The following is a 20,686-nucleotide window of genomic DNA, read 5'->3' on the forward strand; positions in this document are numbered from 1 at the left end:
CATCAAGGAATAGTATTACCCTTTCAGGAGCTATGAAGAAAAGTACATAAAGTGGACCACACTATGGTAGGGAAGGGACCAAGATGTGCCAGAGTTCACAAATATTTATCATACCCTTCGCACGAAGTTGGGTATCAAGGATTATGAGCAGCATATGGTCCTCAAGTACCATGATTATTTGCAAAAATATATCCAAGGCGAGATGGATTTCCAAGACATCTCTTTGCTTGGCAATGCCTACCGATACGTTGTCAAGATCGAGCAGAAATTAAAACAGAAGAAGCGAGACTTTGGATCTACGAATATGAAACAAGGGAAAGGTGCCCCCAAACCACAGAACAATGGAAAAATCCAAGGCAAGGTGACCCATGAAAACTTGTTGAAGATGCAAGCAAAGAACAACAACACTAAGATGAAGAAGGACGCGGGAAAGTGGTGTGATTTCTGTTATCACTCAGGTTGTTCCCAAAAGTTGTAAGAAAGAGAATATGGCTGAGGTAACCACAGACCAATCTTTTAGATACAAATTCTAGCCAATCTGCATCCAGAGAGGGATCTCTCTTTATGATTTAGCTATGTTCGAGGTATATTAGGCTAGTTATGAAGTGCAAGGGTTTGTTTTGAGTTTGGTTGGAAGGATGGGGACTCAAAAGAACAGTGAGGTAAAGCTGAAAAATTTTAGTCCATTGGGCATGATGGAGTCAAAGAAGGATGGCTTCCTGGGTTAGGTTTCTTATCAAAGGATTTATTACAGAGCAAGGTACTCAAATATGGAACAATTTATAGGCTGGAATCAGATGGAATGGAGTCAATGGGTGAAGGGCAATTAAGAATCCTTCATCATGTTGACAGGGGGAAAATGGATGATTACTGCTAAGGAGAAATTAAGAATTCCTTAGCTAATATTCAAGATGATAGAACCAGGGGAAACATGAGCAATTAAGAATTCACTGTTTATGCTAATTCTAAAGAAAACATTAATAATAACAGAGATTGAACACAGAGTGCAAACAAGCAAATTATGAGTTATTCTTTTTCTCTATTATTTAGATCATGAGACATATATGATGTAGTAAACACAGGAACTGTAAGACACAAGTTAGAAGAGACTTATTGATCCATAAAAAGATTCAAGAATTCTATAACATGGTCCTTAGCATCAATTCTTCATCCAGTGAGCTCGACAAAAATGGTTCCAACAGCTTCTATTTCCAAAATTGTTCAGTGTTACAGTCAAAACTATGAACATCCAACACCAACCAACCCTAAATACTTCGTATGGGGGGGTATTTATACAAAAATGTCAAGATATCATACAAAATATTTGTTAGAAATAAATGTCTGCTAACAATTAATGTTTCTTTTACATAGATAGAGATAGACAGTCTCAAAAACAAGGATACAATAAATAAATGCAATAAATTCATGTTGCGCTGGTTAATCCGTATTTATGAGATGTACTGGAGGTAGGTGCTGCAAGTCTGTTAAAATTGGCAACCAGGGAAAAACTTCATGTGGTTCATCTTATTCATGACTAATAATATTTTTATTAGATTCCTCTCGTCGAGAGGTGTAGGATTGATATAAAGATCATCCAATTCCAATAAGTATTCATGGGGATATGAATTTATTTTGATTATGGAATTATTATCAAGCCGACCTACAACTCATGTAGGCTCAGAAGCCCAACAGTCGCATTTATTCACCCACCAACGTTGTGTATAAATATAAGAGGACTTTTCATCATTTGGACTCACTCATCTCATCACATCTCTCTCTCTCTACTGCGCAGATATGAGTCTCTTCTCTACTGCGCTGAAATGGGTCTCTCTCTCACACATGTGAAGCCGAAAGCTGTTGAATTTGAAGCTGCAACTGCAGAAGTAAAGATTGACTTGCGTGGCCTAGAAGATCTCCTCTTTGGAACTGTGTTGTAGGTTCATCTAAACCTCCTTTGAAAGCCGCAACTTTTGGTGGTGGAATGAAGTCAATCCGACGAACGGTCTGCAAGATATCGACTGCCCTAGTTTGAAGCCGGAAACTGCTGAAACTGAAGCTGCAACTGCAGAAGTAAAGATTGACTTGCGTGGCCTAGAATAGCTCCTCATCTGAACTGTGATGTAGGTTCATCTGAACCTCCTCTGGAAGCCGAAACTTTTGGTGGTGGAATGAAGTCAATCCGACTGTCGGTTTGTGAGATATGGTCTGCCCTAGTTTGATAATGAAGCCGCTAATGCTGATGCTACTGATCTAGGGTTTGCTACTGCTGATATGAATCAAATTTATTGTACTATTTCTCTCTACTGAATTATTGAAGATAAAAGAAGATTTGATCAAAGGGTTTCCCCACACATTGTGGGGTTTGTCCCTGGCTAGCCGCCACATCTTGTGTCTCTTGTCTTGGCTTGTTTTCTGTCGATCGTTTAATGTTCTATCTGCACTTTGCTTTATGTACATGTGATTGCTAATCGGTGGAATATAATAAGAAAAAGAAGTAAACTGTTATAAGCATAGAACATACCATAACTTAAAATGGTATGAGAGCTGAGGTGAAGACAAATCCCGAGCAAGAGCAAGAGAAATCATTGAAGAGAAGATTGGCAAGGCTATCCTAAAAGAACTATGGGGTCCTCAACACTCTTTCCTGCCGAAGACAAGCTCCGTGAGAAAGCTGACTATCACGGATGGAAGATGTCTATCGATCTAACCCTTGAAGATCAAGGAGTGCTGGACCATGTAAGAGGCAATATTGTTGAGCCTTCATCAAATGCATCTGCTGCTGCCTGGAACAAATGGAAAAATGGAGAAGTCAAAACAAAGAAGATCATCCGGAACTCTATTGACAAGCGCTTGGTGGCCTACATCTCTGATCTAGACACCTCCAAGGAAATCTACGACAGACTGGTGAGTTTATTTAAAGTTAATGATGCAAATCAAGTTTTGTTTCTTAGAAATAAGTTGAGGGAAATCAAGAAGGGTAAAGATGAAAGTATGCAGCATACTTCTTAAGAATCACCGAGATCAAGAACGATCTCCTATCTATTGGGGAAACCATTACTGACAGAGAAATGGCACTCACAACTCTCGGAGAATTACCATCTGAATGGTATGTGTTCAAGACTACTCTTCTGAACAATAATGTAATTCCTAGTTTCGAGGAATTAATGGCTAGATGCATTCAAGAACAAACAAGGGTAGAAGAGCAGGAAATGCCCTTGCCTAAAGGTCCTCCTGCTGCTTTTTCTTCTCATGCTAAGAAAAGAAATAATTCTGGGTCTAAATCGAAAAGAAAGGCTGGATTTAAGGGTGGAAGAAAAGGACGATGTTTCATTTGCAATAAAGCAGGTCACTATGCAAGGGAATGCCCTGATATAAAGGACTCTCACTATGACGATGATCAAAATCCCTCTCATGGTAATCGAAGGAATGGAAAATTCAACAACAAAGGAAAAAGGAATGCGGGAAATCAAGGAAGAGGGCAACCATTCAAGAAGGCTAGAAATTCCAGGTATGAATCTAACACTGTTGATGATAAGCAGACTTAATATTATCTACCAGCTGCTCTATCTACCTCCGCTCCTTCGGACTCAATGGGAATTTGGCTCATTGATAGTGGTGCCTCAAGACACTTCACTGGTTACAAAGAAGTACTCTATAATCTGGTAGAGAAAGAAACTAACCTGGAAATTGTCCTTGGAGATGACATGAAATACCTAGTGAAAGGTGTAGCCAATGTTTCTCTTAAACTGAATCAAGGGAATACGATTCACTTACAAGATGTATTATATGTACCTGATCTCAAAAAGAACCTGGTATCCATCTCGGCAATGGAAGACAAAGGCTATAAGGTAACCTTCAGCGATGGTAAGGTACGCATATGGAAAAATAATGTTAAAGATGCTTTCACTCTTGGGTTTCGAGTTGATTCTTTATATCAAGTCGGTGGAAGTCCGCTAGGTCCGAACTTTGGCATCGGAGGTTTGCCCACCTTCATTACAAAGCTCTACCCGATGTAAGACAGATGGTAACAGGGATGCCTGAATTCCAAGTAGAGAAAGAAGGTGTATGTCTGGGATGTGCCGAAGGAAAGCTCAAAAGGGGACCATTCCCTTCAAGTCAAAGCAAGACCTCCGATATATTACAACTAGTTCACTCAGACATATCAGGTATGATGCCTGTGAACTCCTTGGGAGGATACTCATATTATCTCAGTTTTACAGATGACCATTCTCGAAAGACCTGGATATACTTCTTGAAAAAGAAGGATGAAGTGTTCCCTTGGTTCTGACACTTCAAAGCCCTAATCGAGAATCAAACCGAAAAGAAGATCAAGATCTTAAGAACTGACAATGGGACTGAATATGAATCTAATGAGTTCCATGATTTTTGTAAAGAGGCTAGCATCAAGAGGGAGACTACTACACCATATACTCCTGAACAAAATGGTGAGGCAGAAAGGAAGAACCTCACAATTATGGAAGTTTTTCGTGCCATGCTACATGATCAAAGTCTTCCTAAGTTTCTATGGGCTGAAGCTGCAAACACTGTCGTATATGTACAAAATCGATGCCCTCATCAAGCATTGGGTTCCAAGACTCCTGAAGAAAAATTCACCGATAAGAAACCTGATGTTTCTCATTTTAAAATTTTTGGAAGCCATGTATACTTTCATGTGCCGAAAGAGAAAAGAAATAAATTGGGAGCCTCTGGAAAGAAGGGAATTTTCGTGGGCTATGGTGAAAATACTAAAGGCTATAGAATCTATGTAGCCGGTCAAAGGGAAGTCATAATTAGTCATGATGTCACCTTTGACGAAGATATGGCTATCAACAAGGTGATCAATCTTCCGACTTTGAGGAGCTCTCAAGAAGCCGACACCAGGGAACCGAAAGAAAAGGATGATGAATCAATGCCTGATGTAGAAGAACCCATGGATCCGATTGATCCTCCTCCATATGAGCCTTCCTCTTCTAGGAAGAGGCCTTCATGGCTTAAGGGGTTACTTGATGATGCTGAAGGACATGCTGCACCCCGAGGAACCTTTCGTGAAAGTAAGAAACCTAATAAGTATCCAGGATACCTGACCATCATGAGCACGATCATACAAAATGAGCCTTCGTCATTCTCAGATGCCGTCAAGCATCAAGTATGGAAGGATGCTATGACCGAAGAATATGAGTCTATCATAAAGAATGATGTTTGGGAAGTAGTTCCCAGACCCTAGGACAAGACTGTTGTTACTTCCAAATGGCTTTACAAGATAAAGCATGCAGCAGATGGAAGCATGGAAAAGTATAAGGCTCGTTTTGTTGCTCGAGGTTTCTCCCAAAAGGGAGGTATAGACTATGATATTTGCACCTGTTGCCAGATATACGACCATCCGCTTGATCATAGCCCTTGTGGCTTCATAAGGATGGAACCTACATCAGATGGATGTTAAGACCACGTTCTTGCATGGTTCTATCAAAGAAGAGGTCTATGTGGAGCAACCTGAAGGATTTGAGATTTATGATTGAAAAACTCATGTATGCAGGTTGAAGAAGGCTCTCTATGGGTTGAAGCAAGCACCCCGAGCATGGTATGAGAGGATCGATAGCTACTTGATGAAGCTGGGATTCACTAGGAGTGAAGCTGATCTTAACCTTTACTTTAAGGTTGAAGATGACAAGCCTCTCATACTGGTGTTGTATGTGGATGACCTCTTTCTAACAGGTGTAAACCCTCTCATTCACAAATGTAAGAGGGAGATGGCTTCTGAATTTGAAATGAAGGACCAAGGACTTGAAGTGTGGCAGAAGCCAAGGGAAATTTTCCTATCTCAAGGAAAATATGTGGTAAATATATTGGAAAGATTCGGTATGATGGACTACAAGCCTGTGACTACCTCAAGGATTCTTAACTTTTAGAAGTTATATGGTAGTGATGTCGGACCAGACTTGGGAAATGCCTCTGAGTTTCAAAAACTCATTCGCATTGATGTTCTTGGTGAACCTCTGTCCGAACATATGTTTTGCAGTTAGCATTGTGAGCTCATATTTGGTTGAGCCTCACTGGATTGATGCCAGGAATCTTCTGAGATGTCTTCAGGACACAATCTCTCATGGATTAAGATACACTGTCGGAGATGTGAGACTACTTGGATATACTGATGTTGATTGGGCAGGCAGTGTGGTCAACCATAAGAGCACTTCCGGGTACTGTTTCACCTTGGGATCTGCTTCGATATCCTGGATGAGCAGGAAGCAGAAGTCGGTGGCTTTGAGCACCGCCGAAGCAGGATATATTGTTGCTAGCATAACCTCGTGTGAGGCAGTCTGGTTGCAAAAGCTCTTCAGTGAGCTGTTTGGATTTACATTGGATACCACTGTGATTCTCTGTAACAACCAGAGGTGGGATTCGATTATTGAGGAATCCCGTATTCATCAATTGCTCTAGCAGAAAGACATCATCTGGGATATGGTAAGTCGATGAGCAAGGAAGCTCCATCACATTAAGATGCTGTACAGGTTGATACATCTTGTCAAAGCCCCGAGGAAATATCTAATCTGTGATTTTCCCAAACGACTTGGAGTCGGCAAGAAACCCTTTTATAAGGGTCCTGCATGTTGCATACATTGAGCTCTGGGAGCTTTGAGGGCTTGCGGTTCCTGCTAGAGCAACATATGACCACAGGGTGACTCACCCTCCCCTGGTGGTGCACACTGGAACAAGATGATTCACTCTCTTGTGGGACAAGATGATTCGCTCTCTTGTGGGACAAGATGATTCGCTCTCCTATGTAGCAGGATGATTAGTTCTCCTGTGAGGCCTGGATTGATGTGTTCTCCATGGAAATTGTAGCAGGATTGATGTGTTCTCCTGTGAGGACAGGATTGATTAGTTCTCCTGTCGAGGCATCCTACCCATGCAGTCTGGGACTCATGGGAAGTACCTCTCATTTGATCAATGAGCAGGGAAATGAAGTTAGGGACCATAGTAGTACCGATGGACGCATCGTTGTAACTACCGTACTCCCTATGCTAGGATGACCTCCATTGATCTGGGATCAATGATACTAGTCTGGGACCAGTGGTAGGAGTTGTACCATACTATGACACTGACTTCGGGTCAATTGAGACTGGTCTGGGATCAGTGGTACATACTCTGAGACTGACTTTGAGTCAGTGGAGGATGATATTGGTCTGGGACCATTAGAGTTTTACTCACTATGACGCTGACTTTGGGTTGGTTGAGACTGGTCTGGGACCAGTGGTACATACTCTGAGACTGACTTTGAGTCAGTATGATACATCCTCGATCATTTCTTCTTCTTCATAATTCGGACAAAAGCATAGTAGAACAGAACAATGCAAGAGCAGAGCAGAACAGAACAAAACAGTACAGATCAGTGCAAGGCAGAACAAGACAAAGCAGAACAGGAAAAATAGAGCAGAGCAGGGCAAGGGTCAGGTTGTACAAGGCAGTGCATTTGATGGATGAATAGTAACGACCGATAGACAGATTGCAGATGAAGTTCTCCATGGTTGAGAGGGAGTGTTAAAATTGGAAACCAGGGAAAAACTTCATGTGGGTCATCTTATTCATGGCTAATAATATTTTTACTAGATTCCTCTCATCGAGAGGTGTAGGATTGATATAAAGATCATCCAATTCCGATAAGTATTCATGGAGATATGAATTTATTTTGATTATGGAATTATTAACAAGCCGACCTACAACTCATGTAGGCTCAGAAGCCCAACAGTCGCATCTATTCACCCACCAACGTTGTGTATAAATATAATAGGACTTTTCCTCATTTGGACTCACTCATCTCATCACATCTCTCTCTCTCTACTGCGCAGATATGGGTCTCTTCTCTACTGCGCTGAAATGGGTGTCTCTCTCTCACACATGTGAAGCCGGAAGCTGTTGAATCTGAAGCTACAACTGCAGAAGTAAAGATTGACTTGCGTGGCCTAGAAGATCTCCTCTTTGGAACTGTGTTGTAGGTTCATCTGAACCTCCTTTGAAAGCCGCAACTTTTGGTGGTGGAATGAAGTCAATCCGACGAACGGTTTGCAAGATATCGACTGCCCTAGTTTGAAGCCGGAAACTGCTGAAACTGAAGCTGCAACTGCAGAAGTAAAGATTGACTGCTGTGGCCTAGAAGATCTCCTCATCTGAACTGCACTGTAGGTTCATCTGAACCTCCTTTGGAAGCCGAAACTTTTGGTGGTGGAATGAAGTCAATCCGACTGTCGGTTTGTGAGATATGGTCTGCCCTAGTTTGATAATGAAGTCGCTAATGCTGATGCTACTGATCTAGGGTTTGCTACTGCTGATATGAATCAGATTTATTGTACTATTTCTCTCTGCTGAATTATTGAAGATAAAAGAAGATTTAATCAAAGGGTTTCCCCACACATTGTGAGGTTTGTTCCTGGCTAGCCTCCACATCTTGTGTCTCTTGTCTTGGCTTGTTTTCTGTCGATCGTTTAATGTTCTATCTGCACTTTACTTTATGTACATGTGATTGCTAATCGGTGGAATATAATAAGAAAAAGAAGTAAACAGTTATAAGCATAGAACATACCATAACTTAACAAAGTCGGTTCCCAACTGTCTTCTATTGATCCTCTGTGCCGATTTTCCTGCCTTGGCCAAACTTTCTTAACTCTGATGTGATGCGCTTTGACCCGCAGGACCGTGATTCATTTCTGTTCTGCGCATTATAGCAGATGGTGCACAATTTCGCATTGACTAAAGCTAAATTTATAGGATCTCTAACATGCTTTGCCACCACTCTGGTCCTAGTATTTTATGTCTCTGCAGCTTCCTTAAAGTCTCGTCAGTCTCTGTGTACCTGAAGAAATTAGGTGGGATAGTGAATAGATGCTTCACCTCATGCTCTATATAAAATAGATTTTCTAGGCTGTCATAAAGGGACTGGCCAGATGGAAGTGCTTTTTCTCATGAAGTACTTGAAGATGCATTAGCTTGATTGAAAGCATATGTATTTAATTTATGTACATAGGGCCTGGTGCTGTTGATATTGATGTTGCCCCTGTGATGACTTCTGTTGTTGATGTCGAGACAGTGGGAGGCACTGCTGTTATGACTGTGGAAGGGGCAGTTGTGACTATTGGAGCTACTTCAGGTGGTTGGGAGGTCGACTCTCCCTGCCTTTCTTGTAGTGCTTTCTCCAATTCCTTCTCTATCTCACTCAATCTCTCATTCAACCTCATGCGCAGGTCCATCATGTCCTCTTTGGATCTTTGCTATACAACATATGATGTTTGTGGATGCATAGAAGGAAGCATTTTGAGCTGTGTTCTGAGGGCAGCAATGTCCTCTTCCTTTTTCCTCATTAGTGCTTTTATGCCTTTGGTATCTTTGGGATCATGTTCCAATTCAATGATAATATCCTCCAAGGCTTTAATCATGTTGTCCTTTGCTAGAGAAGAGGCTTTCTCTAAGTCTAGCTGAGCAGAGGTGTTCTCTAATGAGTTTTGCAATTTATGAGCCAACATTGCTTTATCAGCCAGTGTGGAATACACCATCTCTCCAGTTTGTTTGTGCAGCTCAATCTGGTCTATTGGATGAATGTTTTTGGCCAAGACTTCCAGATTTTTCCTGATATAATCAGCTGCTAATTGTGGCTGCTGCACTTTGGGCTTGAAATAGCTCATGATAATTTTTCCCTCCTTTATGTCATACGCAGACATCAATCTTTGTTGTTTTGTAGGGGCCATCTTAAGATATTGATTATAAATTTGCAGCCTCAATGGATCATTCCTAGCCTTTATTTCTGTGAATGTTATATTGATATCAGAAGTCTGCTTACTTGGTGGCCTAGTGGATGAAACTTCCACACTATGCTGCCTTTCTAGCTCTTGCCTGTGTGAGCTGGTTGATGTGTCTATTACTAGGGAGGTCTGTGGGCTGGTTTCCCTCTCACCTCTTAAACTTTCTATTGTTTCTTCAATGATTTCCTCTTCAGAAAGAGGATTCAGTCTTTGCCTTTTAGCACCTCGCTGTTCTGCAGGTCCACTGATGGGTGTGGCTTCTTCTCTGTCCCTTTTCTTGCCTTTTTCCTCATTTAGAGGAGTCTGTAGTGCAGGAATCTCTGCTGCTTTGGTCTGTACTGGAGGAATTTGCCCCTGCTGATCAGTCATGGCTTGCCGCTCTGTGCCTGCTACTTCCTTGCCCTTAGAAGAGCCTGAAACTAGTGTGTTGGTTTCTTGTACAGGTTGCTGTGAAGTTCCAGCAGAAGATGTACCCACTCCGGTTTGCTAAGGCAGCTTGAAAGATACCTGTCCAAAAGAGTCCAGGTCAAGGGTCTTTTCTAAATCTTTCATAGCTTGTTCCATCTTTTCTTGTTGAGTAAGTTCTTCTATTAATGTACCCTCTACCCACTCATCCTGATTAGCATATTGTTCTACTTCAGGGATCCTATGATGTGTGTAAGTTGACAGCCAGTTTCTTACTTTTCTCTCACTTATAAAGCTATTTGGGTCATATGGTACCCACCAGAAGCTTTTCTTCAATTTAAGGTCTTCCCCTAATATCTTATCAACATCTTCCCATGCTTCCCTCTTGTTAATGATAAAAGGGCCTAACTGGTTTCTTATTCTCAACTGAGCCTTTTTCTTTACATTGCAAAAGTGAGTTAAATCTGCATTGATAAGTTGCCTGAAATATTCCAATGCAAATAGTATCATGGGCACATATTTGGGCAACTTATAAGGGCATATTTCACAGCCGTATATTTTATTTCAGTGTGATCCTAGTAGAAGTACCAGTCACCTATCCTGTAGTTTTTGGAGAGCTGTAAAATCTTCTTTATGTCACCAGAGAGCCTAGGAGGAGGAGCTCCTATCAATAGAGTGGAGGCTGGATGTATAAACAAGTCAATGAATTCATAGTAGGTATAAGGGGATTCACCAATTTTGTGGAAGACCGAGGTCCAAAAGATCACAGACCTCCTTTCTCCTTTGGAATCCAATTTCCTGATGGGAAATATAAAACTGTCTGGGTAATAATATAACAGCAGATGGTATATGAAAGTTGTGTATTTAAACACTCCTTCTCTTTCCAAATTCATAAATTGAGCATGGATTTTGTCAGCAATGAAAGAGGCATAGTCATACTTAATAGCAGGGGGTTGTCCTGGAGTAAAGGTGGATAACAGAACCAGGACCATCTCATCCACATATTCACTGGACCTAAATCCCAAGATCACTGATATCATGTCAAGAATAATTCTTCCAGTCTCATTGAACCAGACATATAAATAAGGAGGTGGGCCTTGGGGCTGGCAATCTGGTTTCATGAATAACTTAGCAATCCGAGTTATTTCTGCACTGGACAGTTGAGAGCCTTGCTCAAGCAAAAATCCCATGGAAAGAGGATCAAGAGGCTGAACTGGATGGAAGTGCAGCGTCTCATTGATAGATTCAGCAGTTATGTAAAAGAGAACAGTTTGTGATGGGGTCATAACTGCTTTACTGACAGAGTCATAATTAGCACAGCAGTGGCGAATAATATCTGTGAACACATTGACTGAGGGAAGGTAATACCTGGGGAGATTGGATTCCCATATTCTATAGATATCAGAATTGTTCAGATGACTCTTTCTGATTAGGCAGAAAGTATGAAGATGATTTTGGCAAACAGACGGGTCTTTTATTTGGAAATCTTTGTCGACTAAGGGTAGATGATTCTGCTCTTTATGAGGTGCATTGAGGGGAGTTACACTGAGGGCCACAGGGGCTTCCATGTTCAGTTTTCTGTGTTTTTAAACTGGAGGTTGAATTTCTGTGGAAAAAAGGGCAAAAGAGCAGTTCTGGATGTCTTGGTATAGCAATTATGGACTGCTTCAGCTTGAATTTGGCTCCTATAGGTATAATTTGCAGAGGAAAACCAAAAATACAGGTTCGGGAGGTGGGACGGGGTAAATACCTGTATTCTGGAGGCGAACGAGTGTAATTTGCAGGTTGACTGACGAGTTGCGGAGCAGTATGTTGGACTTTGCTTGGTTGGGTGGCGGACTAGATGTTTGTGTAGTTGCTTGGACGTAGTCTGCATGCAACAATCTCGTGAAACAAATGAATGAAAACGGACGAAAACGATAGTTTCACGAGTTTTTAACAAAAAATTGGCTCCGCAGGGCTTTTTGGCGCTTTTCGAACGGATGACATCATTGGGATGTGACTTTTTGTCGTGACGTGGGGTACGGATGCTGATGTGGAGGTGATGTGGTGATGACATCAGCAAGTGGGGTCAGCGAGATGGGAGTAAGCGGTATTGGCCCGCATCGCTTATGAGCCAAGGTGGTTTCGGGTGGAGGGTCCGCGAGCATGGCGGGAGGGCGTCGCGTGTCCCAGGTACGGCAGCAATACCGTCGGCTCCCCGAGCGGTAAACATCGGTGGGGAATGGCCTCGCGATATGATCGTCAGCCATCCAATCAATGGGCCCAGATCCAATGGTTGGCGCTCAACGGAGCTGGCGGAGGGCTATGGTGCAGGGCCCATGTAATATAAACAATGATTTAAATATATCGGGGCGATTACTATTGGTTGTCAGAGTGTTTGTTAATTAACCCAGATGGTTAATTAACCACATTTTTCACGGCGGAGGCTTTTAATGAATTCCAGATGAACCTTTAAACCCCCGTTTATATAGTGCTATGGTTATAGATTAACCAGGGGCGGGATATTAGTTTTTTTTGGGATTTTTCATATGTTTACATAATACGGGGGGGAGCAAACTATGGGGGAATTATATAATAGAGTTACAGTTAGTATGAGAAATTGATATGAAAATAAGCGCTAAGTTATAATGTTTAACAACTTAGGCTTAACAGGAAAACAGGGATTTTTACACAAGAAATGTGGCTTCTTTGCCTAAAGCAAGAATGTTATTTTACTCAAGCTTTTTCATGAAATGGGGTGATTTAGGAGTATTGAGCAGATCTCAATATCCTTGGGGGGTTAATAAGTGATTTTGGGAGAAGTGTGAGGGGAAGTTAGTCATGCCTCACTTGATTTGTAGCCAAACAATTGCCATTGTACTTATGATATCAATAAGATGAACATCTTTGAAAGACAAAATTAATCATAAGCCTGCTTCTGCAACACCAAAACTGCCTACCCAGGCTATTATACCTAACATTTTTCTTCTTCTTCCATGGGTGCACTTGGGCTAGCAAACCCTTACAAATTTTCTTTTCTTTTTATGAAAATCCTATCTAAGTCTGCCCTTATTTCTTCCAAGGGCTTAGATTTAACAATTGAGATCCTTTGCTTCTCTACCTATCTACTTATCTGTCAATATTGAACTGTTTGGACAGACTTTATTCTCTATCTCTAAAACAAGAAATTCAAACATGAACTGGCCAAGATTAAGCTGTTTGGCCATTCATCAACTGTGGCAAAAGTCAACCAACTGCACACAATGAGATTCTTTGCAAAAATAGAATAGTAGTGGCATTTTGGACTAGCATACTTTCATGGGCCTTTTCTTTGGGGTTCATTTCTTTCATTTTTCTTTTGACAATTTCATTCTTTTTACCCTTTGATCTTTCTTTTAGGGTATACCCTCTTTTCATTTTTAAGTTTTTTGATTTTTTCAAAATATGGAACCTTTGCAGCAGGGAAAGGATGAACATATTAGGGACTTTTATTAGTCAATCATGAAATATGACACCTATTGATATAGGAGCATAACACTGGCTCCACTTGGGGATGGCTTTTCCTGGTGAAAAGTCAAGAACAACAGGTCAGATGGCCTTATGTACAATTCTTGTTGCAATTTGAAATTTTCCTTTGCTGTAGGTAAAAAAAATTGTACAGAGGATCATGTAAAATATACACATCTCTCATGAGCTGATTCAAACAATTACACCTCTGTGGGTGGTCTATCTGAATGTTTGTTCTCATATTTTCAGCTCCCAAGTCTTCTACAATTTCTGGTAATAAAAAAATGTAACACAAAAAGGTGGTACAGTTCCTTAACTATTCTTCAAAATTTCCTACACATTCCTTCCCATTTTTATTGTTGTAATAAACTGCAGAAACTAAGCATCGTTATGTACAAGTTAGAGTCCTGATATATCAACAAACTAGATCAAAATAGTGTTTCAGCATCCGACCATTAACTAGTCCATCTTCTGCTTCTGCACCATCCAGGCTTTTCAAAAAGTAGGTATTGTTTCCGTATGAGGCCTGAATAATAAAAGGTCTCTTCCACATGAAGTCAAACTTCCCATGTTTTACTTTATCTTCTCTTCTGGAATCCCATTTCAGAACTTTGTCTTCTATGAAAAATCCTCTGCCTTAGTCCTCTTATCAAATATCTTCTTGAGTTTTTCTTGTAGCACTTGAGATCTTTGATATACCTCTTCTCTAGTTTGCGGCAAATGTATTGTCTGATTTATTCTTCTCTAGATGTCATTTGGTTGTATTTGAACTTCTTGCAACAATTTCATTACAGGTATTCCCAAGGAGGAGGGAAATACAGCCTCCATACCATATACAAGCTCATAGGGACTAGTTCCAATGGATCTCTTGGTAGTTAACCTGTCTGCCCATAATGCTTTTATAAGCTTCTTATGCCAATTTTTCTTGTTTTCTTCCAATACTTTCTTAATGATATTCATCAGGCTTTTATTGGATGACTCAGCTATACCATTACCTTGGGAGTAATAAGCTGTGGAGTGGCCTAAGGTAATGTGCTATTTGTGACAGAAACTGATCATTCTCTTGGATTTGAAAGCAGCAGCATTGTCTGTTATAATCTTCTCAAGATATTCAAATCTAGACAGGATGTTGGTTTCTAGGAATTGCATAATCATTGAATCATTGGCTTGTCTACAAGGGATGGCCTCTATCCACTTGGTGCAATAATCTGTGGCAGTCAAAATCCATTTATGCTGGCCAGAAGAAGGAGGGTGAATTTCCCCTATGAAATCTAAACCCCATTGCTAAAATGGTATTTCAGTGGAAATTGGTCTAAGGGGTAGAGGCAGAAGTTTCCTCTTGCCTTCAAAGATTTGACATTTATGGCAAGTAGTAACAAACTTTTTGACATCAGCAAACAAGGTGGGCCAGTAAAATCTAGCCCTTAGGATTTTATCAGCAGTTGATTTCCAGTACAAATGTCCACCACAGTCCCCTGCATGAAATTCTTTGAGCACCTTGTCAGTTTCATCTTTAATTAGACAATTTAGTAGAACACCTTCATGATTTTTCCAAAAGAGAGCACCATCTAAAATACAAAACTTTAAAGCTTTCATTTTTATAAACATTTTCTTTGTTCTGGATAACCCTGGAGGAGCCTGCAAGTTTAATAATACATAACATATATCATCATACCAAGGTGATTCTAGGAAGGCCTGGCTGATTTGTGGAGTCGCCATCTCCTATTCATTATCCAGTTCATTAATATCTAGGGCTTGGCAATTGATTTCAGTCAGGAGTTTAGCCAATCTCTGTCCTTTTATAAGCTTTATAGATTTTCTCTCAATATCATACTCTAATATAGTAGCAATCCATTTACCTCTTTTGCCTTCAATCCCCTCTTGGGTTAGGATATCTTTGACAACAGTGCTTGGCACATAAGCTATTATATGAGAGTATAGTATGTAGACTCTGAAATCTTTGATGGCTTTCACAAGTGCATAAGCCTGTTTTTCCATGATTGGGTATTTTAGAGGTGCATCCCTCAGTGCTTTGCTAAAGAAGGCTATGGGTTTTTCACATCCTTGATCATCTTTCTGTAGCAAAACAGCAGCAATAGTGTGTTCTGATGCAAATGAAAATATTATGAAGTCTCTGTCAAATTTTGGGCTTGTAAGGACTGGTGTTTTGGTTAAAGCTGTCTTGATTTCTTCAAATGCTTGTTTAGCTTCTAATGTCCATTTGACCTTGGAATCTTTCTTTAGCATATTATTCAACAATCTAATTAATTCAGCCAAGTTGGGTATGAATCTTCTTAAAAAATTAATTTTCCCTAGGAAAGCTTGGAGTTCTTTGACATTTCTGGGATGTGGTATTTGTAAAATGGCTTGTATTCTGTCAGGGTCAATTTTGATGCCATCTCTTGAGATTATGTGACCTAACAGTTTGCCCTCTTCTAGGCCAAATAATGACTTCTTTGGATTCAGTGATATACCATATTTTCTGTAGATTAAAAACACTTGTCTCAGATGATCTAAGTGCTGCTGATCTGATTTGGAAAACACGTGAGAACATCTAGGTATATAACCAAGAAATCATGAATTTCTTTAGCAAAATCTATGTCCATTGCACGTTGGAAGGTTACCCCTGCATTCTTGAGTCCAAATGGCATTTTCACATATTTGAAAGTTCCCAATGGAGTTGTAAAAGCAGTTTTTTCTTGATCATTAGGGTGAACTAGAATCTGGTTGAAGCCTGAAAACCCATCCAAAAGTGAGATTCTAGAGGCACTTACTACCCTTTGTAAAATGTGTTCCATCTTAGGTAAGGGGTAGTGGTCCTTTAAAGAGATTTTATTTAGATTCCTTAAATCAAGAAACAATCTGATTTCTCTTGTTTTCTTCCTAGTGGACACTAAATTGGAGACACATTCTGGAAATCTAATGGGTGCAATTATCTCGGCTTCATACATTCTTTTGACTTCTTTTTCAATTAGAGAGAGGAGTACAGGGTTGACCCTTCTGATTTTTTGCTTGAAAGGTTTCTGATTTTCTTTGAGGGGTATCGTATGTTGAATGACAGAAGTGTCATAGGATTTGAGATCTTCATAGCTCCATGCAAAAACGTCTTGGAATTCTTTGAACAGATCAACATATTTAAGCTTTTGGTCAGGAGGTAAAGATTTGAACAATTTTATCATTTTAGGATTTTGTTCAATCCCTATGTTACAGTCCTCAATTTTTGCATTTAGAGGCTGCATTTTGGGTTTCCTTGGGATATCATTAGAATCAAAAATGTCTTCCAGAGGAGTTAATCCTGTGGGTAAAAAATTGTCCTTTTAATCAATAACTTCAGATTCTCCTTCAATAGTTTCATCAAAGTCTATTTCTTTAAGCTCTTGCAATTCTTTGCTGGTAAATTTCGTTGGATGTAGTATTTGAGTTGTTGTTTCAGCTGAAATGTGTGTCTCAATTTTGTCTATTTGATCAATTTCACAAACGGTGCCTGTGTCTATATTATTGCTGGAAAATTCTTATTTTAAGGTCAGGAAATTATTAATCTGAGTGTCATTATCAAACACTTGCCAGTTTTTTACATTGTCAGGTACAGTTGGCCGGTGTTTAATCTCAGCTATAAAATGATGATTAGGCTCAAATGGCAGCGTACAAGTGCTGGCAAATGTTGCCAAACTGTGAGCATGCATATTGTGTTTCCTTGGAATTTTGGCAAGCTGAGTTTCAAGAAAGGTATTGAGTATTTCAATTGCTGCCCCTCTATAAGACCTTAATCTGAGATCATTTGTGAGGAAGTTTCCTTTCATTTGTTGAATAACTAAATCAGAGTCTCCCAAAATTGATACCCTCACTGCCCCTAAGCTTTTGATCAATTTGAGTCCTAGCAAGAGGGCTTCATATTCAGCCATGTTGTTGCATCTAAAAGTCAACCTGTATGCATTCTCTTCAGCATGATCATTTTGCATATTATGTATCCAAATCCCTGCTCCTACTCCTAGTTTATTGACAGATCCATCAAATTCCAAATACCATAGGATTTCATGAATATAGCCAGCATCAAGAGTCTTAGAAACTTGCTTACTAGGGAGATTTGGGTTTTCAGTTTCATGAGGTTTCCCTTGTGTGTCTGTTATACCATTGGTCACAGAAATTTCTTGAATCTGAACACTAGATTTCTCATTTATGAATTTTTTCTGCTCTAAAGCTAAATCCTTGACATCAGTTGGGGGATAAATTTCAGCATTGTATAGGATGAAGGAGTCCATATCAGAATGCATGGAATAGATGGAAAAATTATGGGGTTTCTCCTGGCTGCTCACCACATATTTCATCAAAGTTTCACGGTACAATTTCTTTGGCTGGCCAAATACTGAAATGGTAGCATAGGACATGTCCAACTGTAAAGATCCCTAGAGCTTTGCACCCCAAGATCTAGACAGCAACATGCCATATTTTGGTGGAATATCAGCTACCACTACATCTATTAAAATTGTCGTGGCAGGGTATTGAACTAATGATACACATAAATCTTTGATCAATCCTAGACATCTGACCTTGCTTGAATCAAAAGAGAACAAGTCTTTGTATGGCCTGGTAATATCTAGGTCCAACTTCTCCATTACAGATTTGGGCATTAAATTATGGGAAGCTCCCGAATAAAACATTGCATTGTGCAGTATTTTGTCATGAATATTCAGACTTACATAGAAAGGGGAAACCCCTCCGTCTACTGATTTGTCGTTTACTTCAGGGCCAAAAATTAATTCGGGTTGGTCATCAAGGACATTTACTGCATCTCTGTTTTCTGAAATTTGAAGTGATCTGCTAATTTGTTCTCTATAGACGTCGTGTTTAGCCAATTCTGACAATGGAATTGCTATCTTTAATTTTCCTATTTCAATCTCAAGGTTGAAAGGTTTTTCTGTTTGAATTTTTTCATTTCAGGCAGTGAGATTTTCTTTTTCTACTGTTTTTTCAATGCTTTTTCCTTTATCAGGGATAGTGTTATGGGCTGAAGTTGCTTCTATGTCAATTCCTGGAGGTTCTCCCACAATTTCTTTGAAAGGAATGGGAGTTGAAGACTATTTATTAGGTTGTTGATTATCTGAAACGTCTTCAACTGTTGGACTATTTGGGTTAGGAATTGTTTTAAGAGGAATTTGTATACGAGGGTTCTTGATTTTAGCTCTACTAGATTGTTTAGTTTCTTTCTATTTATTGTCATCAGGGACATCTACTCTCCTGCTTCTCAGATTATATTGCTTGTGAACTTCATAGATGGTTGTGTCATATCCCTCCCTAAAATCAAATGATTCCCCTGATTGGATTTGGAACTGATTAAGAGTGTGAGCCTCTTGGTATTCTTGGGTTAAGAAAATTTGTTGTTCACTACTGAGCCCCATTAAATTAATTTGAGTGTCTTTTGTTGGTTCACTAGAATTTGAAGCTTCAGCATAGTTTTCTTGGAATGGAGGTCTAATGCTTTGGTCAGGACCAGCCTTTCCAGTATTTGGATTCTAATTTTTTCTGAAATTTGGGTTTCTTACGGTGTTGTTTGGTTGACCATCTCAAGGGGATTTCCTCTCAATTGTTTCTACTCTATCACCAAGTCTGTCCATTCCTTTAATGATAGCATCTAGTTTTTGTTTAAAGGCAGAAGGCTCTTCTTTAATGGGTATCCTCCTTAGCTCGTTCAGAAATCAGGGTGGCCTCAACAATGACAGCTATACTCTGCATGTCTTCTAGGCTTTGAGGAGCTCTTTCCCTAAGCTAGTATGCCATGTCAGAGTCAAAGGCATCAGGGAATTTGATTAAGGCCAAGTCTGGTGGGGGCCTGAGATTCTGAGGAATAGCACTGTATACATTTTTAAATTAGGTGCAATGATCTTGAACAGTTTCTTGTGGACCTCTCTTTAAGTTTTCATATTCTGATAAAATGTGGAGAGGATCTTTCTTCTTTTCCCATCTATTTAAGAAGGTCTGATAAAGAGCTTCAGGATCATTGATAGTATTTGCAGGGAGTGCTCTAAACTAGGTTCTAACATCTCCAGTTAAGCTTTGGACAAAGACTTTCATTCTTACATCATCATCATCATCAATCTCATAGTTTTCAAAATAACCCATCATTTTCTTGGTGTGTTGTTGAGCTGTGTAAGTGCCAGTACCATCAAAATAGGTGATTTTTCTTTGATAATCTTGAGGCATAGCCCCTGGATTTGCAGGTAATTGCAGGGGATCATATCGGTTTTCCATAATTGCAGGGATAAGTGTAATAGCTGGAAGAGCAGGGATACCAATTGAAATATGTGTTGTGGATGGGGGAGTGGAAAAGATGGTTTGAAGTGCTAAGGGTGAACTAAGAGAAGCAACAGTAATGGAAGAAAGGATTGGTGCTTTTCCAAGAGCAAGCTCAGATTGGATAAGGTTCTATTGGCTTTTAAGGTTCTTAGGAATCAGATTAGGATTTTGAAACACAGGTGGAGGATTTGGATCTGGATTTGATCTAGTGTAACGGATCTTCTTCTTTGGAGCCAGCTTCTGAATATATTTTTGGTTTTTCTTGAAATATTTGAAGGACACAACTTTAATAGTGTCTTGTAGGAAGTTTTTAAAATATGGGAGTTTTTAATTTTCCTAAAGATCTATTGAATCAGGGAACTGATCAAGTATTTGAGACAACTGTTCAAAGCCTAAAACTAGACTGGAGATAGACTGAAGCAGTTTTTATTTACTCCTGCAATTGCATAGCAACAGCAGTTTCAAAGGCTATCTAACCAACTTCAAGCTCCATCTATAGCTTTAAAAATTAAACAGCAGTAACAAACAATTATTCTGGTCCCCAGTTGAGTCGCCAATGATGTTATCACTCAGGTTGTTCCCAAAAGTTGTAAGAAAGGGAATACGGCTGAGGTAACCATAGACCAATCTTTTAGATACAGATTCTAGCCAATCTGCATCCAGATAGGGCTCTCTCTTTATGATTTAGCTATGTTCAAGGTATATTAGGCTAG

This window comes from Pinus tabuliformis, chromosome 7, assembly GCF_031772625.1.
Source record: "Pinus tabuliformis cultivar Carrire ecotype Pingquan chromosome 7, CPIR1, whole genome shotgun sequence".
Taxonomy (NCBI): domain Eukaryota; kingdom Viridiplantae; phylum Streptophyta; class Pinopsida; order Pinales; family Pinaceae; genus Pinus; species Pinus tabuliformis.